General features: G+C 39.1%; 1 long non-coding RNA gene across 1 annotated transcript; it reads right to left on the reverse strand.

Moving 5' to 3' along the window:
• Positions 1-1,063: 1,063 nt before the first annotated feature.
• LOC126210258 (uncharacterized) lies at positions 1,064-10,649 on the reverse strand. The gene is made up of 2 exons (XR_007540633.1): positions 10,360-10,649; positions 1,064-2,909 (listed from the first exon to the last, which is right to left on the reverse strand). It is a non-coding gene; the product is annotated as an uncharacterized LOC126210258 (long non-coding RNA).
• Positions 10,650-12,156: the final 1,507 nt, after the last annotated feature.

The following is a 12,156-nucleotide window of genomic DNA, read 5'->3' on the forward strand; positions in this document are numbered from 1 at the left end:
TGATGGTGAGGCAAGGTGGAAATTAGCAGGTGGTGATTTGAAGGCAGTGATGTTGAATCACAATTGGATGGAGGAGTGAACCGAGTCAGAATCCCCTCCCCCCCCCCCTTCCCCCTCAACCCAACCCCTTCACTCATGACTCATGTCCCTGTAATAGACCTAAATGCAAGATCTAACAATGGAAAATCCAGGATAGAATGTAACAATACGAGAGAAGGGAAGTTACTACTCACCATATAGCGGAGCTGCTGAGCCGTGATAGGCACAATAAAAAGATTCACACAATCATAGCTTTTGGCCATTAAGGCCTTTGTCAGCAGTAGACACACATTCACACACACGCACACACACACTCACGCAAGTGCAACTTGCACACGCATCTGCAGTCTCAGAGAGCTGAAACTTCACTGTGTAGTTTCAGCTCTCTGAGACTGCAGGTGTGTGTGCAAGTTGCACTTGCGTGCGTGTGCGTGTGCGTGTGTGTGTGTGTGTGTGTGTGCGCGCGCGCGCATGTGCGTGTATGTGTGTCTACTGCTGACAAAGGCCTTAATGGCCGAAAGCTATGATTGTGTGAATCTTTTTATTGTGCCTATCGCGGCTCAGGATCTCCGCTATATGGTGAGTAGCAACTTTCCTTCTCTCGTATTGTTAAATGCAAGATCTGTCTCATACATCCTCCCACCATCACCACCCACTCCAATCTGGTCAATGAGCATGTGGTGTGCGTATTGTAAGACCTTTGGTACACACACCATCAGATTATTTGACTTGTCGCTCTAACGAAGTAGGCGAGTGTCAGCAATGTCTCGTGGTCTTATCGTGGCGTGTTTATCTTCTGCCGTTAGGTCAGATGAACAGAACTTGATTAATTTTCACACACATTTATTAAAATAATAAAAATCATAGATATTACGTAACTTGATTCTGGATGCTATTTGTTGTGGCGTAACAAGCTAGTCACGCCACACTGAGGAGGAAGCCGAAAGGCACGCGTACACACACACCAACTGGCGTCAAGTCTGGAACAGGATACGTATTGAATACTATAAAGAAAATACGTATCTTTGGAATATACTTAACTTTTAATCAATCCTTGTGATACATCTCTCTTGACTATACAAATGAGACTCGTAAGATACATGCACTGATACAATTGGCGCCTTGCTAAGTCGTAGCCATTAACTTAACTGAAGGCTATTCTAACTGTCTCTCGGCAAATGAGAGCAAAGGCTTCGTCAGTATTGTCGCTAGCAACGTCGCCGTACAACTGGGACGAGTTCTCGTACGTCTCTCGAGACCTGCCGTGTGGTGGCGCTCGGTCTGCGATCACACAGTGGCGACACGCAGGTCCGACATGTACTAATGGACCGCGGCCGATTTAAGCTACCACCTAGCAAGTGTGGTGTCTGGCAGTGACACCACACTATTTACAATTGACAATCTGAAGTTCCTTTGGTCTTGGTACATTAATCTTATTCTCACATATCTCTGATACTTGACAAAGTGTCTATACATTTCTCTTCATGGTTATGTACAGGAATATGATAATCTTATTAGGCACAGACTAATGCAGACTGACTAATCAGAGGTCTGTACACTCGTTATAATACCTCGAGCGTTCAGGTATCACTGCGCGAGTATGATCAGTGAGGAGAAAAGGTTCTACGTTAGCAGCAATCTCATTGGCAGTGTTACATATTAATACACGGATCGGCGGAAGCAGAATTTGGTCCGTCTCTAAGACAGCGCCATCTCGTAGTGCGGAGACAGACGAGTGCTGCGCCTGCGCTGTTGTGCTCAGCGAGGTGCGCTCTATTGGGAAAGTTGTGTATGCGCTGACTACGCGGAACTATGTACACAACAGAGCATCAACTATCCCATGTGAAGATGAATGAAAAATGAAATAATGAAGTATGTGTGAATAATAATTACCATGGACAATATAGTAACAGTAACTTCTTAATGGGAGAGTGAGAACAAAGCGATGTAAGAAATGATGCATGCAGTGTCTCATGAAAGCAGCGAGTTGTAAGTCACTTGGTAATGTTCGTTTCACAAATAAGAGCAGAAAATATTTCAATACGCTGGGCAACGACAACCCTGTCTCCCCTCAAACAGATGTGATCACTTGTATATTTATGTAATGTACTATGGTACAATAATTACCTATGAATGTTGAAGGAATTACATGAGATACGTCCTTGTCTTGCACTGATTGTTACATTATGTGAGTTCAAATGTTTTATACTGTCAGTTTATAAAAATATCAATATAGTAGGGTAGTCAAACACTCATTCTGTACAAAAATGAATTAGAAATTTGCTTTAAGACAATCTGACGAACAAAAAGTGGTGTAACTCTTTAAATATCAATAGTAGTAAGAATAACTAAGGTAAAACTGACTTGAGACATATATTCACTTTCATGAGCATTAACAAATAATAATAAACATTTGTGCATATGCAACAGAAACAGTTAATTGAAACAGAAACAACAAAACTTATACAATGCAGAAGGAAGACGCAGTGCCAATTCCTTACGGAGTTATCTATGTAAATATGCACTTAAAATGCCATACAGTAATTCAAGATTAAGTTACACTGTGCAGGGTGTCTACACCAAAATTCCCTACTGTAAATGTGTTCCATATACAAAACTAAATGAAATAACTTCGTTTTTCACAAAAATAAGTTGTATGTGAAAATAAGTTTTGGGGAAAAAAAAATTACAACAACAACAAATCAAAACACTCCCATGTGAGCCCCTGCACTGACACGAAGGATGTCGAGTCTGTTTTCAATTTCCATCCAGATTCTCTGCAATGTGTCTGGAGGAAAGGTGTCAATGACTTCCACAATCCAAGTATGGAGATCTTGAACGTCCTGCACAGCAGTGGTGATCACCCTCTCCTGGAATAGAAAAAATCCAATGGTGTGATGTCAGAAAATGGAAGCCAATTCATGGGTGCACCTCGTCCAACCCAGCGTCCTAGAGATGTTGCATTTAGAGCTTCCCGAACATTAAGCGACCAGTGAGGTGGAGCACCAACTTGCTGAAATCAAAGGTTTGATGGCAAGTCTTCAACCTGGGGAAAGACAAAGATCCCCAGCATGTCTAGGTGTCTAGGTACGTCATTCCTGTCACAGTTGTTTCAGCAAAGAAGAACGGTCCAATTATCTTGTCACACATGCGACCACACCAAACATTCACTTTCGGGCTATCTCGTACCTTTTCCCTGACACTGTGTGGATTCTGTGAACTCCAAAATTGAGCGTTACACTTGTTCACAGTTCGAGAGACACGGAATGTGGTCTCATCAGAAAACATTACAATTGACAGGCACACAGGATTTTGGTCAATTCGGTTAAGCAAAATTCATGTTGTCGCTGCTTGACATCAGGCTTTATGACCTGCAATATCTGCACCTTCTATGAATACAGATGCAGCTGCTTTCTGAGCACTTTATGCAACTGCTTTCTGAGCACTTTATGAACAGTTGCACAAGGCATCTGATGTTCTCATGAAGCTTGACAAACAGATTTTCGTGGACTTCATTGGAATGTTTGGCAGATATTCTCGACTTATTCTTCAGAGACCCGCCGACCACCTCTGTGTCCCTTTGCAACACTGCCGGTTTCCAGAAACTGACTGTGCGATGTTTTTATGTGCTTGGTGTCTGTTGCTTTCAAAATGTTGGTGATACGAAGAGTACAAAGTAGTATGTATTTTAGAGTAAACATGTATCAAAAAGTGTAGTTGAATGGAAATGTACGTGAAAGTGGTGTAAATGGTGCATGGCAAATGTGGAATTATTCTCATGCTTTGAGAAGACACTGAGATAATAAATTTAAATTGTAACATCACTTGTGAGATGTATTTACAGTCTTCATATTAAAAATGCGTTAAATGGCTCAAATTATGGATATTAGACATCAAATAACAGAAAGGTCAGGTGCGAGCTTACTCTTGTTAGCTGATGCACTGACAACATTGCAGTTTTGGCAGTTGGACCCGAACAATACAGCTCCACTGTCCACAAAAAGTGATAAAAACTTCCATAATTGAAGGATGGACACTAAATTACGTATAATAAAACCTAAGTACAAAAAGACAATAATTTATATAATTATTAATTTGTGAATTAATACTAAGAAGATTTCAGTTTTTGTTATTAATAAATGCTAACAAACAACAACAACAACCTCTGCCAACCAATCATCCCCTGGTCCAGCAATAAAGGAATGAATTCCGGACCATGTAACATGCATAATAAGAGTCAGTATTGTAACACTGAGTGTCAAATGTCATAATACATATACTGCATACTGTCATTGGAGCAACAGTATCCAGTGAGACCAGATGTAATGTATCCAAACATAACAAAAGAATGATTTTCTTCCACCTCTTTTGACTATAAACCACCTCTGTCTGGCAAGAGCTGTCGAGAGTGATGTTTATACAAAGCCAACATAAGAGTGTTTGGAAATAAAAATAGTTATGTGGAAAAAATAACTGCAAATATTGTTGAAAGCAATTTTTTTTCATTTACCCCTATGAAACTATGAATGAAAAATAATTAGTTTACAAAAGTCAACAACATAGTGGAACACAAAATCACATCTGAACACTGAATCCATGCTGTACAGAAACAATAAAAGATATGTTGCAATGAACTCACAGCAATTGAGAAACTACAAAATGCAGAGGTAAAAGGCAATCTGCATTATTTTCAAACCTATGGACAACAACAATTAACCAGAAAGGGGAAAAACATTAATATTGACAAAGCACCTAAAAAAAATTGCTGTAAAACATTTTCTCTCATAAACTCAACAGCTAGGACCAACACTTGTCATTTTAAATAGGCCCGAACCACCCACTACCTACTCGCAACTACACATTTAGAAATTCAAAAACAACAAACATTACATAATTAGCAAGTTACAAACGTATCCCTAAGAACTGAACCTGTCACTTGGCAACCAACATAGCCAAGATTATTCTTCACAAACTTAACATATATAATGAGACCAATTAAATTTGAATCACCCCCTCATTCCTTAAATAACATTAGAACCAAACTTTTGCATCCAAACACCATTCCATTCCTCATCAACATTTCCTATTGGTAGTTCAGTGTGCAGCAACTATTCTTCAATGCAAGTCTGCCTTCAGCATATGCTACTAATAAGGCACTGCTTTGCTTCAGCACCACACAAAAAATAGTGAATGGTCCTGGTTCAAGAAAAGCACCAAACTATGAAATACAAATTATCAACAAGATTCAAAAACACTTGGCTCTGGTCTCTTAAATTTCTCCAATGCATGGATGCATCAAAAAACTCACCCTCTCTATCCACTACTATATTATCAAATCCTTATTAAAGAGCTAGCCTACACAAACACCACAGAACAAACCTGCACACTCGCTATTCGATCAATTACTAGTCCTCAAATTAACAACAGTCCACAAAAATTACACAGCAAAATGCCAACAAGTATGCAAACACACACACAAACACTCACACACTAAAATTTCCATAGCAACAACGACTGGTGATATTTTGCTGAAGAGTTACATCTCTGAGTTCAGGTTCCCTAACCTCAAATCTACAAAAGAAGTCTATGCACAATTCTCCAACTACTGAGGTAGCAAAACACAACAATATGACGGCAAACCTAAATCTCTACCACAGACAACATTCTCTAAAACAGAATCACTCAAAACAATTACCAAGTATCCATCCAAACTGCTTCGGCCCTATGCTGGATCGGTAGGATGCTCAGCCCATGTTGTTGTGCACAACCGGTTCTCATCATTCTCTACAATGCATCTCACTGAGTGAAACATTCGTCTCTCGAAGTTATTGTCATTTAATTCCCACAACAAGAGATGGTGTACTGTGGGCTGCACATCTTCCCACATATAGTCGCAAACAAATTCGAGCCACAGACAAATTCCAAATGCCAGCTCGTAGAAAATGACATGACACTCAAGAACTTGGTATTACCAGAAAGTTAATCACATTGCCATTCCACTACTATTTGCCAAATAAAATCTCCAAAACTCAACAGGATATATTTCTTTTGTTCAAAACTCATTTCCAAGCATTCATGACATAATTTCTTTCAAATCTTTGTCCAATAAACTGTGTTCTCAAGCAAAGCACTATATGTCTTTTTCTGGAAGAGGAAATCAATAAAAAAGAAAAACTAGAACAAATTAGCCTGCATCAAGAAAACAACCACCACCCCTGTACCAGATGCTCCATGCATCATGAAGCAATCTGTATTCATACTGTTCTTCCACTTGTGCCTCTAACACACGGTGCAAAGTTACTTCTGTTCTTCCTCCAACTGGTCTGCTGTTTCAATGCCTTCAGTACAGCATCACTTTTGTATTTCTTCAAATGTCCATTCACACTTCTACCATCAAGGAGCAACATCAAACGTCTTCTTCACATTTCCACAGTAGAGATTCACTTTCCACCTGTTGTTAGACAGTTGTACCATGCTGCCATTTGCAAGTTCTTTCCAACAGCTAATGATGCAAGTGCACTCCATCAGACATGAACGTTATTCTCACAACAGACTAGCTCACGAAAAAATATGTTACTTTTAGTCATTACACGAGTAGCAGCAAACACATTAACAATGCGAATTAAAGAACTTGCCTACACAAAGAAAACAGAAGAAACTTTCACACTCGAGATTCTATCACGTACTGATCCTCAAATCAACCAAAAATCCACAAAAATTACACAGCAAAAATCCAAGAAGTAATGCAAACACACATTATTTGCCATACCTAGGACTTTCAAAATTATCAACTCAAAATACATTCAGCCTTATCACCTGACACTCACTCACACACACACACTAACACACTTAAAATTCCATCGCAACGACAACTGCTGATGTATCACTGAGGGGTTACACCTTTGAGTTGAGCTACCCTCTGACAAATCTACAAAAGATGTCAATCAGTATATGAACTGAGCTGACATCCACAACTAGTGCCTCTTGGTTAATCATTAGATCTAACACAACAAACATCTAACTGCCATTACTATGCAGCACAATTCTCCAAATACTGTGATAACAAAACACAATCTCTATCAAAGACCACTTTATCTCAAACACAATCACTACGTACAATTACCAAGTATCCATCCAATTTGGTTCGATCCTACGCTGGATTGGTTGGCAGCTCAGCCCATGCTATTCCGCACAATCGGTTCCCGTCATTCTCACACTGCATCTCACTGAGAGAAACAATTGTCTCTCCAAGTTATAGTCATTTAATTCTCACAACAAGAGAGAGTCTTCTGTGGGCTCTTTCTTCTCACATCTAGTCACAAACGATGCCTTCACCTCAACAACTTATCAGCTCAATTCAACAGCAGAAACAAGCTCCATGTATTTCGATCCTCCTCAGGTTATTTTGTAATATGTGGCTCGCACCCACTTTCTGTTCAGCTCCATGTGCAATCCCATCATTACTGAAAGGAGTTATTTGGTTGATCAACAGTTGCACATACTGGCCAACAGGCAAGGCATTATTTGCTGTCATGTATTCATATTATCATTTAAACAAATGAAAAACCAAATATTTTCTCACTATTATCCATAGAAGCATCTGATAACATTCCTACACTTTTCTAGTACAGTCATTAGCATGGTGTAACACAGCAATTGTCTTCCGTATTAAAACAATAATCACATATCTGTAAATAGGACCAACTATCGAAAAATTAGCAAGACACGCACGTACCTCGAAACTTCAACCTGTCACTCTGACACTGTCACATTCAAATTTACCCTCCACAAACTTTGCATAACTTCAAATACAACATGCACAATTAAATTTCAATCTCCCTCTCATTCCTTAAATAACTTTAGGAATAAACTTTTGTATCCAAACACTATTCCTTACCTCATCAACATTTCCTTTTGGTACTTCAATGTGCAGCAACTATTCTCCACTGCAAGTCTGCCTTCAGCATATGCTAATGATAACGCACTGCTCTGCTTCTTCACCGCATAAAAAATAGTAAATGGACCCGGCACAAGAACAGCACCAAACTATGAAATACGACTTCCCAACAAGCTTCAAAAACACTTAGCTCTGCTCTCTCAAATTTCTCCAACGCATCACTGCATGAAAACCTCACTGTCTTAATCCGCTATCGGAGAAATCGATAATATTCACTAGCATCGATCATCCTGTCAAAGCAAGACACGTATCACCAAGGCATGTTATATGTAAAACAAATGTTTCAAGCATTGCTATAATAACAACACACTGTACTCTAAACTGCCACTTATTTACAACTGCAAATGACAGTTACTAATTCTTCTCAAGAATTTCAAACACTCATCAGATACCTAATTAACACACATATCCCGTGTCTTAAGTAAACTATGTCATTTTTTATAGTAGCTCTCTTCCGCCACCTAGTACTCAACTATTCATGAACACACAAAATACTGAACTCTGAGAGAACAACGCTATTCTCCACTAACTCTGTGCCACTTCTCACTGTATAAAGATGCAACGCCCTGTGCTTAAGATAGTACACCCAACTGCAAATAATCACACTAAACAGATCTGACTATATCAAAAGTACAAATTTAACAATAGCTAAGGACAACTAATAGTGATCCTTCACAATTTACTTAGCTCTTACACTAGTCAACGAATTCGACAAGCAAACTGCAAACATATTCACAAACCTTTACTTCCAATGGGAGCTGACGCCAGTAGATAGGTAGCTTCCCAACACATTGCAATTTGTGAGTCAACCTTCTATACAATTCCAATGCACAGTAATTGTAGTATCACTTGAATATATTCAGCCAGACGTCTTCTAGAAAACTTCCATTTCAAGTCTCGCCCTAGTGCCACATGGGGTTTTCACATTCAATTATGGGATTGCGTTCATTTGCCTATATCGATATACACTGAAAATAGCTGCAATGAACATGTAAGACCCATTACGTTAGTAGCACACTGAGAAAATCTTCTCACATGGCCACCAGTTTAGTCTGCTCACTCAAAAAGTACACACTCACTAACCTTCTGTGCAGCAGCACTGTAGTCTGTCAGCTAATGTCATACAAATTCCAAATGCCAGCTGGCAGACAATGTCATGACATTCAAGAGCTTGGGATTACCAGCAACTTAATCTCATTGCCATTCCACTAACACTTGCCAAATGAAATCTCCAAAACTCAACAGGATATATCTCTTTTGTTCAAAACTCATTTCCAAGCATTCATGACATAACTTCTTTCAAATCTCTGTCCAATAATCTGTGTTCTCAAACAAAGCATTGTATGTCTTTTTCTGGAAGAGGATATCAATACACAAGCAAAACTGACACAAATTAGCCTGCATCAAGAAAACAACCACTGTCCCTGTGTGAGATGTTTCATGCATCAGGAGGCAACCTGTATTCATACTGTTCTTCCACTTGTGCCTCTAACACACGGTGCAAAGTTACTTGTGTTCTTATTCTAACTGGTCTGATGTTTCAATGCCTTCAGTACAGCATCACTTTTGTATTTCTTCAAATGTCCATTCACACTTCTACCATCAAGGAGCAACATCAAACGTCTTCTTCACATTTCCACAGTAGAGATTCACTTTCCACCTGTTGTTAGACAGTTGTTACCATGCTGCCATTTGCAAGTTCTTTCCAACAGCTAATGATGCAGGTGCACTCCATCACACATGAACGTTATACTCACAACACAGACTCACTCACGAAAAAATATCTGTTACTTTTAGTTATCACACGAGTAGCAGCAAACACATTAACAATGTGTATTAAAGAACTTGCCTACACAAAGAAAACAGAAGAAACCTTCACACTCGCCATTCTATCACGTACCGATCCTTAAATCAACCAAAAATCCGCAAATATTACACAGCAAAAATACAAGAAGTAATGCAAACACACATTATTTGCCATACCTAGGACTTTCAAAATTCTCAACTCACAATAAATTCAGCCTTATCACCTGACACACACACACACACACACACACACACACACACACACACACACACACTAACGCACTTAAAATTCCATCGCAACGACAACTGCTGATGCATTACTGAGGGGTTACACCTTTCAGTTGAGCTACCCTCTGACAAATCTACAAAAGATGTCAATCAGTATATGAACTGAGCTGACATCCACAACTAGTGCCTCTTGGTTAATCATTAGATCTAACACAACAAAAATCTAACTGCCATTACTATGCAGCACAATTCTCCAAATACTGTGATAACAAAACACAATCTCTATCAAAGACCACTTTATCTGAAACAAAATCACTAAGTACAATTACCAAGTATCCATCCAATTTGGTTCGGTACTACGTTGGATTGGTTGGCAGCTCAGCCCATGCTATTCCGCACAATCGGCTCCCGTCATTCTCACACTGCATCTCACTGAGAGAAACAATTGTCTCTCCAAGTTATAGTCACTTTATTCTCACAACAAGAGAGAGTCTTCTGTGGGCTCTTTCTTCTCACATCTAGTCACAAACGATGCTTTCACCTCAACAACTTATCAGCTCAATTCAACAGCAGAAACAAGTTCCATGTATTTCGATCCTCCTCAGGTTATTTTGTAATATGTGGCTCGCACCCACTTTCTGTTCAGCTCCATGTGCAATCCCATCATTACTGAAAGGAGTAATTGATTGATCAACAGTTGCACATACTGGCCAACAGGCAAGGCATTAAAGTTGACAGCACATTTGCTGTCATGTATTCATATTATCATTTAAACAAATGAAAAACCAAATATTTTCTCACTATTATCCATAGAAGCATCTGATAACATTCCTACACTTTTCTAGTACAGTCATTAGCATGGTGTAACACAGCAATTGTCTTCCGTATTAAAACAATAATCACATCACTGTAAATAGGACCAACTATCGAAAAATTAGCAAGACACGCACGTACCTCGAAACTTCAACCTGTCACTCTGACACTGTCACATTCAAATTTACCCTCCACAAACTTTGCATAACTTCAAATACAACATGCACAATTAAATTTCAATCTCCCTCTCATTCCTTAAATAACTTTAGGACTAAACTTTTGTATCCAAACACTATTCCTTACCTCATCAACATTTCCTTTTGGTACTTCAATGTGCAGCAACTATTCTCCACTGCAAGTCTGCCTTCAGCATATGCTAATGATAACGCACTGCTCTGCTTCTTCACCGCATAAACAATAGTAAATGGACCCGGCTCAAGAAAAGCACCAAACTATGAAATACGACTTCCCAACAAGCTTCAAAAACTCTTAGCTCTGCTCTCTCAAATTTCTCCAACGCATCACTGCATGAAAACCTCACTGTCTTAATCCGCTATCGATGAAATCGATAATATTCACTAGCATCGATCATCCTGTCAAAGCAAGACACGTATCACCAAGGCATGTTTTATGTAAAACAAATGTTTCAAGCGTTGCTATAATAACAACACACTGTACTCTAAACTGCCACTTATTTACAACTGCAAATGACAGTTACTAATTCTTCTCAAGAATTTCAAACACTCATCATATACCTAATTAACACACATATCCCGTGTCTTAAGTAAACTATGTCATTTTTCATAGTAGCTCTCTTCCCCCACCTAGTACTCAACTATTCATGAACACACAAAATACTGAACTCTGAGAGAACAACGCTATTCTCCACTAACTCTGTGCCACTTCTCACTGTATAAAGATGCAACACCCTGTGCTTAAGATAGTACACCCAACTGCAAATAATCACACTAAACAGATCTGACTATATCAAAAGTACAAATTTAACAATAGCTAAGGACAACTAATAGTGATCCTTCACAATTTACTTAGCTCTTACACTAGTCAACGAATTCGACAAGCAAACTGCAAACATATTCACAAACCTTTACTTCCAATGGGAGCTGACGCCAGTAGATAGGTAGCTTCCCAACACATTGCAATTTGTGAGTCAACCTTCTATACAATTCCAATGCACAGTAATTGTAGTATCACTTGAATATATTCAGCCAGACGTCTTCTAGAAAACTTCCATTTCAAGTCTCGCTCTAGTGCCACATGGGGTTTTCACATTCAATTATGGGATTGCGTTCATT

This window comes from Schistocerca nitens, chromosome 10 (assembly GCF_023898315.1).
Source record: "Schistocerca nitens isolate TAMUIC-IGC-003100 chromosome 10, iqSchNite1.1, whole genome shotgun sequence".
NCBI classification, from domain to species: domain Eukaryota; kingdom Metazoa; phylum Arthropoda; class Insecta; order Orthoptera; family Acrididae; genus Schistocerca; species Schistocerca nitens.